The sequence below is a fragment of the Nelusetta ayraudi genome, unplaced genomic scaffold (genome assembly GCF_046127955.1).
Source record: "Nelusetta ayraudi isolate G7.1 ecotype Tasmania unplaced genomic scaffold, CSIRO-AGI_Nayr_v1 ptg000002l, whole genome shotgun sequence".
NCBI lineage: Eukaryota > Metazoa > Chordata > Actinopteri > Tetraodontiformes > Monacanthidae > Nelusetta > Nelusetta ayraudi.
In genome coordinates this window covers 10,496,225-10,512,083 of record NW_027466052.1, presented here as the reverse complement: position 1 = coordinate 10,512,083, position 15,859 = coordinate 10,496,225, and the positions used below count along the sequence as shown (strand labels likewise).

The following is a 15,859-nucleotide window of genomic DNA, read 5'->3' as shown; positions in this document are numbered from 1 at the left end:
CGAACAAGATTTCCAAATATTAGTTTGAACCCAGCTGGGTGCGGGTCAGGCACCGTCTAGTCTTTCAGTGTGAGACTAGAGGCAAAGACAGAGGCATGTTCTCAGTGAGTGACATGTAAAGGCGGATCACTCAGCTATACAAAGTACTGGACAGCCAAGGCTGGATTTGAACCATGTAAACCACTTGCTGCAACTGAAAAAAACAGCCGTGAAACAGCGAAAGTGTTTTTATGAAGTCATTGACACAACCTTATTTAGAAAGCAAACTACACACAGTTTACATACATAGCTTTCCGCTGATAACTGCCTGGTGGATTGTCCTCCCAGACACGTGTGAACCCACCAAGCCGGATCTTTGTAGTCACACCGTTTAGTTCCACTGCTGACAGCTTTCACTGACAGCTGCTGGAGCTCCATGAGGACACAAGTGCCTGAGAGGACTTGTCCGCAAGATGTCTTTGAGAACACCGAGTGCCCCCACCGAAATAAACACCTTTCTCTGTTTCTGTGGCGCTCGGTTTCTCTGAAGTTCCGCCCAGGTTTTGTGCTGCAGCTCCAGATAAAGCTGCCCCTGCCACGGTTACAGTCTGTTTCCCTCAAAAAAGGCTTTTATTGTCCCTTCTGAGCACCGCCGCATGGGGAGAGACAAAGATTTGTTGATAGTTTGCTGCTGCTGCTGCTGCTGCTAAAAATTGCACCCTGGGGAATTGCACGGCTTACATGCAAAACATGTAGTAAATTAAAAAGGACAAGGCGCAAGGCGAGATGATGAAGGATGTGGCTGTGAGTAATGACAGCGGGGTGTGTGCGCTGACAGGGACGCTGCAGTTTCCTCTTTGTCATATCAAAACCCTTTGCTCAGGCTCTTCTGTTTCACTTAAACGCTTCTCCTTTTCTCTCCCACTGCTCTCCGCCACCACCAGTCACAGCTACGCTTTCGCATCAAAGAGACGGAACTAATTCAAGTGATGGCAACAAATCCCAATAAAACATTTAACAGATACTTGGGTTTTGCTACTCCGCTTGGCATTATACACCGCCTATGTGGATTTTTGGACGGCAAACGCGCTGAAATTTGTAGTAATAAATATACAAGGAGTCGAAAGGAAAGAAACACCCAAAGCAAGGTTTCGGAAAGACACCTGCAGAGTACAGTAGAAACAAGCTCATGATGGACACGTTGACGATCGTTTCATGTAAATATTGTCGTAGAGAAGAAAATAAACATTGCCTTAGTGAACAGTATTCATGTGACTTCCTCATGTCGCAATTAAACTAATTTTCCATTCTATTAGCTCATGAAAACAAACATCTTCACATCAATATTGTTCAGAATAATCTTTCATTTAGGGACTATGTTCCACTTGTACTACATATCTATTTTTTTCTATTTATTTTACATCCTCATAGCTGTTGACATGCCACTCTGAAAGACGTCATAAGCTGAGGCAGAGTGAAAACGAGGCAAACTCTGCCACACCTATACGTGTCGGTCAGACGGGTGTGATTGAATGTTGACCGCACGTCTCCCGTCCTGCTCAATGCACCACAGTGTGCGTCTGTTCCTTGACCCTTGGCAGGGTAAGCTGCTTTTACATAATCAATGGACACCAGTTAATTGCCAAGTCACAATGTCACAAACACCACAGACTCGCTCAGAGGCGTGCACGTGTGGGTGCGTGTGTGTGTGTGTGTGTGTGTGTGGGCGTGTGTGGGTGTGTGTGTGTGTGTGTGTAGCCTGAGGGTGGAGGGTCAATAGTAAGAAGATTACAGGGAACAGATGTCCATGTTTTGGCTTTAAACAACTTCAAATTGGCCCAACTGAGCTTCCGGCCTCTTGCAGCTCTTTTGACATTTTTTTTTTTTTACCAGTGACAAAGTAAACACACACACACACACACACACGTACGTCAACATCTTATGTACGGAAACATGCAAAGGTCAGGTCAGCTGACTTTCAGCCACATCACTACATACTGATACGTTGTTAACAATGTCATCCAAATTTGAAGAGACAGTTAATGTCATTTCTAAAAGAAATAAGCTCACCATTGACCCCTTTTGACACCTGTGTTCTGGAATTGAATAATTCCACCTCAGTCCAATTTGCTGAAGGTTTGACAGTGTTCAGAGAAGGTTGTAACTAATTGATGGCCTAACTAGAAACACCTTTCCTCAGAAGACTTTGCTCTGCACAGTCCACTGTGCCCTTGCATCTTTAAAATAATATTTTTAAAAAAGGCTTTAAAACTTTAAAACAGAACCTTGCACCGCAATCCCACTACCAGAACTAGGAACTTTGGTTACAGGACAGTTTTTTTTTTAGCCCCCCAAAAGTCAACGGCTAATCTAGCGACTGAGGTGCTGCTTAAATTTCTCAAAGGACCCACAATACCTCAGTATTACCAAAAAAACTGATAGTATTTCTTATTTTAATGATAAGAACTATGCATTTTACTGTAAAAAAAAAAAAAAAGAAAAAAAGTTTGCAGTTTGCTTTAGGCACGACAGAAATGGCCCATTGATTTTGTCTGTTTCCGTACATGAGCGAATGTGCACACTGGGTGCCCTGAACGACAGCACATGCAGTAGCCGCTGCACTTACTTGTTTGCAGGCGTGTAGTATGACGCCGATCCCCTCTGGAGTTTTCTTGCGTTGCTTACCTTCCTCCTGCCGCAGCTGAAGCAGCTAAAGCTGATGTTTGCACATGTGCGGCGGTGCAGCACGCAGGCCTGTGGCTGGCGCCCTGGAGAGACAGAGACAACATCAAGTGTACACCACGGCTGTTCAGCAGAGACCACCACAGAGGACAGCACAGGTGCGAGCCCTGTTTAAATTCCCCAAACCCCCCAACCATCAACCAACCCCCCCCCCCCATGAGCAGAGACGTAGGTGAGGGCCTGCAGCGACCTTCAGTCACTCCGTCACCACTTCTTCCCTTCTCCGTTACTTACGTCCCTCAGGCACCACCGGGGACTCCATTCTTGTCAGAATGTCAAGACCTCCTCATGTGCAGAATGTGTTGCAGATTGATGGGCAGAGGTTTAACAGTGACCCAGCCCGACTTCCGCAACTACTAACACAGAGAGATTTAAGTGCAGCGAGGTGGTTTTAATCGTTGTGGAGAGAGAAAAGATACCTCAGTCAATGGCGTGAAGGCAGAGAGCTTCACAGTGATAATTTCAGTTGTTTTATTTCACATAATGTGACCAGATATACAAATGCAGTGTCCAATGATCTTTATTGGACTGAGCATTTACACATATATAAAAAAAATTTAAAGGTATTGTACTTTCTTCCGCAGATCTGTTTATGTGTCAGCAAAAATGCTTCTCAAACTTCTCATGGTAAAAAAAAAAAAAAAAAAAAAAAAAAAAAGCTGAGGTGTGTGAAACTGAGTCTCACTCTGGTTTAGTCATTTTACGTGATTTAGGAGATTAGGGGATGATTACTGAAAGTTTTTGAGATGAATCCACTCAGTCTCGATTGTAAATTAATTCAGCACATTGCACAGCTGGGTTCTCATGTGTTAATGGCGAGATTGCAATTTTTTTTTTTTTTAATTATTATTTCAATATGATACAAACGAAAAATGAGACGGAACAGAAACTCACTGTTTCTCCACCACAACAATTTATACATGAATATATAAGAAAAGAGTCTCTTGGTAAAGTAAAGCTATCAATTCAATGTCGAAAAAGTCCATCTTTGACTTCTCCTGCTTGCTGCACCTGTAATATGTGATAATACACACACTTCTGGAATTTGGCCTTTTGTGATGTCACAAAGGGCTGTGATTAGTGACAGACATCACTTTAGGTATCTACTTATTGCCGCCCCTGTGTGAGACACACAATCTCATCCTGTGGCCACCACAAGGAAACATTTCTGGCTGCGCCACTGACTGGAGCAGACAGGCAGAGGAAGGGCTTTGAACCTGAGGGTCTCCTCACGTCTCCAAAAGGCTAACCGCCACTTCAGACAGGGGTGAGGGAGGGAGGGGGGCTTCCCCTAAACAAACATTTACCGCCGTAAAGACAGGGTCGGCCCCCTAACGACGCAGGTCAGCGGCGCAGGGTTTTGTTTTTTTTCTTTTCTTTTTTAACAGCCGGGAGCCTTTATGGAGACGAATGCCAGCGATGGACAAATAGCAGGACATTAGCTGTCAGCGGCGGCAGCAGGAGCCACATCAGGCCACGCTTTAACGGCTGTTTGTTGTTGGGGAGGAAGAGGGGCTCGTAAAAAAAAAAGAAAAAGAGGAAAGACTCTTATCTGGCGGAGGAGAGAACCCTGTGATTGTGTCACAGCCGAGGCTGAGCGCAGAAGAGAGAGGCGGGCAGAGCCGATAACGCCCTGGATCCTCCTGCCTGCGAGGGGCCGCGGAGAGGAAGTAGACGCGGGGAGGAACTGGAGGCCCCTCGCAGCGCCACCGCCATGCGCGATTTGTCAACACGGGGAAAAAAAAATAAAAAGTGAGAGAAAAGAGAGAAAAGGAAAACACCCTTGGAGGAGTGCGGAACGTAACGCTTTGATTCTCCTGACAGCATAATCAGTTCGCCCCGACGAGGTTCTACCCGGCGACAGCGCGGAGGGTCTCTCTCCGCCCGAGGAGCCGCGCCGCTCTCCCCGCTTCACACGCTCGCACCTTTAACGACTTCTTAAATGTCACAGAATGTCAGGCCGAGGGATAAAGGCGGGAGGACCTCCTCCTGCTCGCCAGTGCTCCTCGGTGGGTTCCGCCACGCTGCAGCGCTGGGCGGGCGGGCCGGCGGGGCACCGAGCTCACTCAGGTGTGGCCCAGATTCTTCCTCCGGACCGGCGGTGACATGATTTAATGCGCTCGCTACTAAAGAGCCGTTGCGAGAGGAGCTCCTTGTCAACGCTTGAACTGATCCAGCACAGCGTGTCCCCGCAGAAAAAAAAAGAAAAAGAAAAAGAAAGAAAAAGAAAAAAAAAAAGCTTCCTTTGCGCACGCCACTTAGACGAAAAAACATAGAGTGCACTTCAGTTTATGACCGCAGACAGCAGAGCATTTTTTTTCTCTCTCTCTCTTTGTTTCAGAATGATTTAAAATCAGTGTCTGTGTGTCTGTGTGTGTGCGCATGTGTGTGTGTGTGAGTCCGTGTGTGTGTGTGCGCTCCTTCCCTGGAGGAACGGACCACTGCTGTGATGAAATAAGCATCAACTCTGCTCAATTTTCCGTTGAGCTAACCAGGCAGCTCATCTCCATTAGTGTAAGTGTAACCAGCTTCACTGCTCTGGATCTCTTTAGCTGTGATCTCGCCAGAAGCCAGCTGGGTGTTGTGTGTTTCTGAGAGTGCGTGTCTGTGTGTGCGCGTGTGAGGCTGTGTGATTCTGCGAGTGAGCTCAGCGCTCTGAGCCCTACAGCTGTAAGAGATCTGAGCGCGGGGGCCGTGATGGGGCTCCGTTAAGCTCAACAGCGTGAGCCTGTATCAATTACGCTGCAACAGCGATACGGACACAGCGTGCAGCCTTCAAAGACAAAGGCTCGCCATCGCCCGGTGTCTCCTCGCCTCCTCCGGCCACAAAGTCAGCAGGATAACTTTCAGACGACGCGCACGATAAACGAGGGCCGAGGGAGACGCTTTTCTATTCAGTCTCTGAACGTTATGTGCATATAGAGGAGGAGGACGGGCGGCAGGCGACAACACTTTTTGATTCTTCTGCAGCACCGAGCACACGTTCTCTACCTAAAAACCCCCGATTTCACGTCACTTGAAATTTCCCCCTCACGTGAAAAACACTGAAGGTTAATTTGCCAGCTGCCATGACGACGTGTACGTTGCTCACACACCGTACACAGCTCCACAGGAAGTGACACCATGAAGTCTTTGCCGTTCTGTGCATCAAATTTGGATGATTTGGTTGCGTGACATTGCGTCGTTCGACAAATACATTTGTATGCAGAGAAGACAGCAGAAATGTGCAAACAAAACAGACCAGAGTTTGAAGTTCTGCCCCATAAAAGTTGCAAAACGCTGCGCGAGTGCAAATGCCCCACTGAAAAATTCCAGCATTTTTTTTTTTTTTTTTCAAGGTGGCTGTTTAGAGGCGTTGCAGCAGGACAACTTGATTTAATGTTGTGATCTTGACCGCGAGGAAAGTGGAGGACGGGGTCGTGTCCTGGGAGCCGTCTCAGCAGCGTCTCTTTGAACTCCTCCGACTTACAGTATGGATCCACAGCCTGACCTGGAAACCGGCGCTTATAGATGAACTATAATCTATGTCGCTCTATATTTACTCCCAGACTCGTCCTCAACGCGGCTGCACCTTCCGCTCCGGCCGCGTTCGACGCAACTCCGAATACGCTTTTGCGGAGTTTTGGAGCGTCAGACGGCAGGACTGTCACGCACGGCACGGCCTGGTGTTTCCACCTCCCCCACTCCTGGCTGTCATATCAGCCAGTCAGCTGTGGACCGTAGAGAGAGCGAAGCATGCTGAGTGCCAGTGTGCGTGTGTGTGTGTGCGTGTGTGTCAGTATGCGGTGGTGGAAATGAATGAAGGTAAATGGCAGGGTATGAAGCACTTCCCATCGTAATTTCACACTTGTCAGCTCCTGTGAGAAAACTTCACCTTTACACAAGGAAAGCAGAGCAGAGCAGGACAGGGAAAACAGGGAGACGACGTCTTCATGTTGAGGCTTCAATTAGATGCAAAGGATTTTTTTTTTTCCAACTCCAATTTTTTTTTTTTTTTTTTTTTTTATGTTTGGCGGTGTACCGCGGAGATTTGACCTTCAGCGAGTAATTTTGAAGAATAACCCTGTTAAGCCTCCGATCTTTAAAAATAAATATTTAAAAAAATGCCAGCTATAATTCTAATTATCATTTTATAGGTTTGGGTGAGATAGTGACTAATAAAAGCATACACTCAGGACCATGATTTAGACAAATAAAATAATATAACTTCCTTAAAAAGAAAAAAAAAAAAAAAAATGGAATTGATTACAGCCTGCTGTGAACTGTGTTTCATTAATAATTCCAGTGCCTGAGTCAGGTCCACCCATGGTTTAAAGGATGAAAGACCAGCATCATTCCCACTAAGATCTTACATTTGATGTTCTCAAGGCTCAAGGATTGCAGAAAATAAAGTTTTCCACCAGGAAGAAAAATGAGGGGGGAAAAGGAGCACGCCGTGTTTCCACGAGGTTAAGTCTTAAATTTATTCGAAGTGAGAGCGAGATGGAGCGGGGTTCTGAGAATGCCATTTCAAACACTTAATCTAATCATTGCAGTGAAAATTATTTAAGATGGTCTAAAAGGAAAAGCAGAATTGATCCAAATCTTCTATCGTATTGTAATTCTTTTGTATTTTACATTTTGTATTTGTCATTGTTTTGTTATGTCTTCTGACCTGCCAGGGACTGCAGATGGAAAGTAGCCTTTGGCTAATTCTGGCATATTTACATTTACACGTTCATCAATATGCACTGCCCCTTTTCAATAAATACATTTAGAAAAAAAAGAAGAAAAATTAGAAAATTATCAAGAAACGTGCATGGAAACAGGAGTGTGTCTGTGTGTGTGTGTCTGCGTGCATAGAGGTGTGCAAGTACTGAAGCATGTACACACACGCAAAGGAGACGAAGCAGCGAAAGGAAAACGGGGAGCACATGGAAGATATGAGAGCCCACTCTGGGGACTTTAAACAAACTGACTAAAGTGGTCCTGTTTTCTGATCAGGCACCGGGAGGAGAACACTTAGCACTGCTGGATACACTCTAAACAGCCACTGAGGAATTGGGCTGTTACTGGGAAACCTCGCTGCCCCTGCACTGGGCCGTATCCTTCGCCTAAGTAGTGCGGAAAAATAGAGCAGGCGCTCAAACGGCAACAAACAAAAGCAGCCAAGACTCTGTCCTCCGTCCGCAGGACTTCCCACCAGCGCGGCGAGCAGGTCCAACGCGGAGACGCCGCGGGATGTAGGCCAGCGGCGACGCAGCTCACATTTAGCACAAACAAACAGCGAAAACGCGCCGCATCGCACCATATGTGCTTCAGTCTCTGGGAAGGAGCGGATAATAAATGTGCTGCTGCCGCGGCCTCCGGAGGAGCGTCGCCACTGACTGCAGACAAGGAGAAAAATATGTTTTCGGACCAGAAAACAAAACAAAACAGTGATGACCTTATTCCATCGCGGCGCTCACACTTCTGCCTGCGTCGCCAGGTTTCGGCCCAACAAAGGCGGGTTTAAATTTAGGCCCCCATGATGTCGACACAAACAGAGGATAAAAAAGTTCATGTTTAATTAGGTGCCAGCGTCGCCTCCCGTCCTCTTCCACCATAAAGTTCATTTCAATTAGTCCCACCTCAGCCCCCGCGCCCAGCTCCCAGTGATTTGTCACTGCCTTGACCTGTGCGAGGCACAGTGTGCGGTCACCGTGTACAGTAGCATGTGCGCCGGTGTTGTTTTTGCTTGTGTGTTACGGTTTAGATTTTTCCTGTGTGACCTCGACAGAGAGGAGGAACAAACCGGGGGAACTCTCGTGCCCTTGACATTTCCTTCTTGTTCTTATGATGAATTGCAAGGGGGGTTATTTACTAGTTGAGAAGAGAGATTCACGGACTTTTGTTCCCAAACCAAACGGTGATACGTGTAAAAATAACTGCTGCCTTCGTCAGCTTTCCTCATGGTAACGCAACAAGGTTGGTGACAAACTGATCAATATTTACACCCATTTATTTTTAAAAAAATGTTACATTACACTTAGGTCAATTTTTAAATGTATGTATTTTAGACTATGCACTCACCAGCCACTTTACCAAGGAAAAATCTCAATTGTTTACAAGAACAAATATCAGCCAATCATATGGCCACAGCTCCATGCACTCACACGTGGGACTTGTAAATCTACACTGAAGTTCACAGACAGCATCAGCTTACAGAGAATTGTCGAGTGTGCTGCAGTTGTGCAGAGGAGAACGCCTTGCAGACTTCAGGGGTCAGAGGTCAAAATAGACAGACACTACGCTTGGATGTTATAAAGGAATAACGGGAGGAAAACACTACAGGTTACAACCAAGATCTGCAGAATAGAATGTAGGAACACTAAACACCTCTTTAGGCACCCAGGACTGGCAGGTTGTACCCAATTAAGTAGCCACTGTGTGTACTTTATGATTTCACTGTTCAAATGTAATTTGATAAAGAAAGAAAAGAAAAAATGCTGGTAGTAAAATGCTTTTTTAAACTTTTTTTTTTTTTTTTTTTATAGAACTTTACCTTGTTTCTGACATTTTTTTTTTTTTAGTAATGGTTTTTCAGACTAACAGATGCAGATTGAGAATTACGCTCCAGCAGATAACTGCAATGTTCAGGCAAAAAAAAGAAAAAAATCTGCAGTTTAAAAGATCAAGAAAAGAAGAAAATAAAAGAAAGATGCAGATTTGGAATGCATCACAAGCTCGCATAGGAGCCATTGTTTAGATGGCCTCTATGTCCTTTACATAATCCTCCAGGTGCACTGTGTCTCCTCTGTCCATAGTGTGACACCTTCACGTGAGCCGATCAATCAGCTGTAATGAAACCCATCAGGTCACCTTTGAAATTTGTTATTTTTTTGTGTGCGTAAAACGAAACGCCCTGTGATGGTATGAAAGCTAAAATTAGATTTCCTATATCCTATATGCTCTCCACTGTATATCTCCACCTCTTCTTCCTGCCTCTTACATTGAAAAAAAAAGGGAGGAAGAGATGAGTTTGTGTGTCCGGGGACAGACTGACTCCCGGAGTTGCTGCTTGGAAGGAGAGTTGTGGGGGTTGAGTCGCTCATCAGGCGACGTGAAGGAGCAATCACCTGGCCAGCTTATCTCCGCCAACGTAACCGTGCGTTTCCCCGCGAGCGAGCCCGTCGCTCACCGAGGGTTTTGGGGTGCTTAGCATCTCTTGTTTGCACACAATCCGCCGCTGATTATGGCCCGCTTCTGGCTGCGCGCGTCTTCTCACAAAGCCGCCTCATTTGCACAGATTTTAGCGGAGAACTTCTCGAGTTTTGAGGGGTAAGCAATCACCTCGTGCGAGTGTCTTCAGGAAGGCAGGATGTGTTTGTTTTGACACAGAAAACTAGACGACTTCAGGTGATTTTTGTGATGAGTGGTGAGTGAGGCCTTTTTATGAGGCGAGTGTGTCCAGACTGCAATCAAGAGGCCTCATTAAAACATACAGATATGCACAAACACACAAAAAAAGAAATTAAAGTTAAACCCCAAGTCTTGTTTTTTCTGTTTTTTTAATGGTCTCCTCCTACTTTGCTTGAAAAATTTATGCGCCGACAGTTTCCAAACTTCTACAGCTGCCAGAGTTCTGGTTTGACATAATGTTTGGACAGAAGTCAGGAAAGGTTTGGATTCACTGCTCTCTCAGGCAACTAAACTGCAACATAAGGGTATTGAAAGTGCAGTATATCATAAAAAAAAAAAGAAAATAGTTCAAGCCCTCGAATATAACCAGCAGGGAAACAAAGAGAAAAAACCCACGGGGGAATCTCAACTTGCACCCTGGAAAATAACCATGAGAGGAGCCATCAATGACTGCTTATATTTATTATCCATGTTAAATCAAAAGAAAATATTACAAAAAAAAATAGAAGAAAAAAAAGAGTCAGAAAAACTGACTAAACAGTTAAATTTCTGCAGATGGCACAAAATGTTTGCTGATTTCTTTATTTATTTCTTTATTTGTTGCCTGTTTTTTCTGCTGAATGCAGCTGCTCAGGCCCCACCAAGCAGAAAGGACCAATATGGCTCCGTCTGTAAATCGGAGTCTGGGGGCCATGAGACAGAAAACGAGGGGGTGGGGTGGGGGGGCCCGCCCAGCAAAATTTAGCGCACGATGGCTCCCAGTGGGCATCATTTGGGTGGGGAGGGGGAGGGGAGGCGGAGAGACTTTTTCCTCCCTGCCTCTCTTTTCCTGCACGGTGAGCAGGTTGGAAGGCTCGAGCCGAACATTGCTGCTGACACAACCACTAAGGGACAGCTTTAACAGCTCTCTTAGCATGGCACCTGTTATTGAGCCGTCAGAGAGGCGGAGAAGAGGGAGAAGCGGAGCTTGAAGACCGGGGACGATGTGGAGGAGAAGAAGGGGGGGACGCAGGAAACTCAATTGTAATTTCAGAGCTGTCACACTTTCTCCCAGAGCCGGTTTTACTCCGCTGCCGTATCGGCGACCGCTTCTCCGCGGCTGAGCGGAAAACTTTCTATCAGAGTCGGAAAACAGAGAGCAGGAGTTGTTTGAAGTGGGCTCAGAGTCGGGCATCTTTATTCCCACTTGCCCACAGTCAATCAAACCTCATCACAATGGACAAACTTCTCATATTATGTCGTAAGGGGGGAGAAAAAAAAGCAGAATCAACGCATCTGTATCGCGATACAAACACTTGAAACAATCAGGGACAGAAAAAACAGGAGGGCGGATAAATTCCTTCCCATCCCTCGGCCAATCAGGAGAGCTCCACGGGGGCTGTCCACTGGAGCAGCACGGCAGCGGCGGCGGCAGTGGCACTCCTCCGCAGGGCAATCAAAATGGATTAAAGCAGCCACGCTTCGGCTGCCTCCACACAAATCAGATACAGCCACGGTGCTGCTGCTGCTGATGACGACGATGATGATGATAATCAATCCCTAATAAAATAACAAAACATAAATCTTAAAGTGTTGTTCCGGGTGATTTTAATAACGCAAATTTAAATATTGCCGTTGCGCGGCGGAGTGATTTATCGGCCAAAAAGTGCCATCAAGTTTATATACACCTCATTTCTGGTCGCCGGCCAATAATACCATTAACTGCATTGTTCAAAGTCATTAAGTGATGAGAAACACAATAATAATTGCAGGACTACAAACGCATGTCTTTTTGTTTTTTTTCCACTTCCCGCCACTGAGCTAATCACTTTTGCTAGCATTAGCGGCACGCGCACACACACACACACACACACACACACACACACACACACACACACACACACACACACACACACACACATGCCCCACTCTTGTCTCAGCGCGTCATAAATCCCCAGCGGAGCCGCTGCATAAATCCCTAGTCCTGAATTAGTATTGTAATTTCTGCTATCCACGCAAGCTCTGCCAGCGCGGACGCTGCACTTATTAATCTGGGAGGTGGAGGGTGCAGGTGCCACGGAGACAATATGCTGAGCGACTGGCCTGCACGGTGGGGCTGACCCCGCCCACACACGCAGCCAGCAATGCAACGCACGGAGCCGAGGCGGAGCAATGGGAAATATTCCAGAAAAACAAACAAATAAATAAACCAATGTGACGTGCGGGAGGATTTCCCTTTAGGTGAAACACTTAAACATCTCAGCGCGAGGATTAATGCTGCACGCGACGCGCCTTTATCCTGGAGGACGGCCATCTGCGGCCCTGAGATGTTTTCTTGAACGCGTGATTTCATGTCGTATCACCAACAGGAAAGAGAAGGAGAAAAAAAAAGGCAGTAAACGCAGCACATATGGCCCCGTGATAAACACGACAGATGAAACACTTTTGTTTGCTTTTGTGTCGGCGCCGGCTCTTCTGCCTAATACCAGGCAGCCTTTTTAAGTGATCAAAACAGGGGCCTGTGATATACAGCGCCGCTCCTCCGTCAGGCAGCGCGGCGTCTGCCGGGAGAATAATCTGACATCTTGCGCTCGATGCGTGCAGGCGAGGAGGAGGAGGAGGAGGAGGAGAATGAAAGAGGGAGTGATGGGACAGAGGGAGGAGTGAGGGGTCGAGGAATCAGGAGTAAAAGCTTTTGAGAGACACTTCCAGAGCGGCGGGCCAAGTCGATGCACTGGAAAAAAAAAAAAATTCCCCAGACCAAAGCAAAACACAACAGAGCCCGACTGTGAACGCATCACTGCGACGCCCCTCACTTGAAGTTACAGTTCTTTAAAACAGGAAGGGGTGGTTGGTGGTGTGTGGGTGGGGGGGTTAAACAAGTGGTGAAGACCAGAAGCGAAACCCCTCCTCGTGTAAACCAACAAACAGATTGGTCTTTTCTTCGCTGGGCAGCTTCCACCTGTCAAAGACTCTCCTCCCCTGTGTCTGCTGGCAGGGCTGTTATCAGTCTCACAGTGGGGCAGAGTGCTAAATGAAAAGCAGCATACAAACCTATAATCAGTCTATTAGCAGAAAGACAAATGATACTGAAACCTTCTTCTCCCAACGTGATTGACACATTTTACGTCCTAGAATAAAAGAGAAATAAACAAATAAACCATAATCAGGCTGAAATGCGGAGAGCTGGGTGACCTGACGTCATGATGACGTCAAGTATTACATCTGGAATTAATGTGACCGTGGAAAAAGAAATATGCAAGAAGTCCGTGAAAAAGCCGCATGTTTCAGGGTCATGAATCGATGATGAGTCAGGCCAGCGTCTGAAAACACCAGCGGAAAGCCTCACCGTCACCCGATGACTGGTGGAACCCCAATCACAATGAATCTTTGCCGTGCTCGCGCGTAAAAATCACATATTTACGCACACAGAACCACTTCCGTGCACTTTCAGATCGTTTAGGACTTAAGGGCGAACCGAGTGAGTGGTTGTCTTTGCCAGCAGAGTGGAACAAGTTGTCCTCTGGGCAGCGGAAAAAAAAAAGAAAGAGCTCATCTCGGCACCGCAGAGAGGAAAGTCTACCTGCGACGGCTTCCGAAAACGTTAAAAAAAGAAGAAAAGTGTCAAAGATGAAACCATGAAAGACGGCCGTTTTTTTTTTTCTTTTTTCTTTCGCCTCCTCTCGCCGCACGACTCCGTCAGAGACACAAGGGTTATTTTTACCCTGCCATGCTTCCGCTCTTTTATCCTCTCCAGCCCTCTCGCTACGTCTTCCTTTTGATCGTTTTATGTGTCAGGGTGTGTGTGTGTGTGTGTGTGTGTGCGTGCGTGCGAGCACGTTGTCCTGTGAGTGATGGCACCCATCAGTGTAGTGCATGTGTTGTAAAACTGTCGCTCGCTGACAGATTGACTGATATGGTCAAACCCTCGTTCAGGAAGGGCCGAGGAAGAGGAGGAGGAGGAGGAGGAGACGAAGGTGCAACATGCATGTTTTTTTGGGGTTTTGTTTTGGTTTTGTTCTTTTGCAAACTTGCAACCAGATCTGCCGCTCGGAGCTTCGAGCCATTGGAAAGCAAAAACGCGCCGGCCGGGAGGTGTGGGGGCGGGGGGGTAGATGGGAGACGGGGGGGAGGCGGAGGGGGTTTCACGCGTCCGCGCCGCTTCTAACAGCTGTTGATTCAAAGGGAGAAACTCGATTTGCTCCAGATGGTCTCAGTCAGTGGCAGAATGAGAACGCTGACTTCACTGGCTCCAGCCATGTGTTTCTTCTCCCGACAGAAATTAAAAACGGCCGTTCGTTTGTCACCGACTCGCCACGCGGCTACGGCGGGGGTGGTTTGGGTGGGGAGGGTTGGGAGGGAAACTTGCGGCGATGAAACGCTCCTCCGCGATAATGCGCCGTAATTACTCAAACGCCTGTTCCTGGATCTGCGGCGGAGGAGGCGACAGAAGGAGGAGATTTCCCTCAGATGGGGACTTTAAAACGCTGAGAAGGGGCTCGGGCCGCAACTGAAGACGAGGGGGAAGCTGAAGAAGAGGAGGGGAGTCGTTTTATTAAAAAAAAAATAATAAAAAAAAAAATCAGTTGGAATGACAACATGTCCGTCACCTGATTCTTGTTTTTTCCTCTTTCGCAGACGGTTAACGGTGACGGAACTTCTCTATCTCTGCTTCCAATCAGACGTAACAAGCAGCAGCACTCGCTGCGGTGTGCAGCAAGTACGGCGGCGCGTGATGAATGTATTTATTTTGGCGGCCTGATGGGTATCGATCTCCTGCGGCGGCTCTTCCGGATGGCAAACGTTTACGGGATCTGCGGGGAGGCGGAGGGGGAGGGGGACAGCGGCCGGACGCGGCAGGGGTTAACGGAGGCCTCTCTCTCTCTTTCTCTCTCTCTGCCTCTCTCGCTCTCTCTGTCGCGCTCTCTCGCGCCGCCAGTTGCAGCGAAACGGGTCGTTCATGTGCAGCAGCAGGAGAGAATCTCCTCGCTCGCTGATTAGAGTCGGAGTGATGGCAGCAGTCGAGTCTCGGCAGCTGGGAAATCCACACCGAGCAACGGATCCACACGCTGATTCACTTTTCTTTCTTTTTTTTTAAATATCAATCCGGATGTGCATATGACTGGGCTGGAGAGGCCTGCAGTGGTTGACTCAGATGAGAAAGCAGCGCTGCGCACCAGGCTCAGGCTCGGGTTGGGGTCGAGGTCGTGCTACTCATAACGCTGTGTGAGAAACAAACGTCCTGCCAGGCTCATCTTTAGTTTCGGTACCTGCCCTTTTGATCCGCCCGCTGCTTTCGCTGGTCTTGATGGGGTGTGTGTGTATATGGGGGTGTGTGTGTGTGACAGACTGACGAATGATTCATTGAGATTGTTTGATGATGCTGAAATTTTCCAACAGCCGAGGCTGCTTGACCTTAAATGCTACTTGAGATGTGTGAGAAGAAAACTTAAAAAAAAAAAAAAATCAATTGAACACAATACCACGTGGTTGTATTAAAAAAAAATGAAAAAAATATATATATTAAAAAGTTATTTCCATGTACAGTCTTTCCCGAAGTTCTTGCAGTTCAACGTTTCAATGTCAAGTTATATAAAAGTGGGTAAATAAACCCCAGCAGCATTCTGGAGATTGTAAAAAAAACATTAGACAGCATCCATTTGCAAAGAAATTAGAGCCCAATGTCCTCTAGATATTGTTTCTCCGCCACGCTGATTTGAAGACTTTGGCTGAACAGCAAACAAGAAGGGAGAAGAAAGTGATGAAAGCAATTCTGTCT

At 46.9% G+C, this 15,859-nt stretch overlaps 1 long non-coding RNA gene across 1 annotated transcript in view; it reads right to left on the bottom strand.

The window, feature by feature from the left end:
- Positions 1-2,385: 2,385 nt before the first annotated feature.
- The window catches only part of LOC142886412 (uncharacterized), a 61,706-nt gene continuing 48,232 nt past the window's right edge, over positions 2,386-15,859 (bottom strand). Inside the window, exon 3 of the long non-coding RNA XR_012926422.1 lies at positions 2,386-2,747. This is a non-coding gene — a long non-coding RNA (uncharacterized LOC142886412). The remainder of the gene's footprint in view (positions 2,748-15,859) is intronic.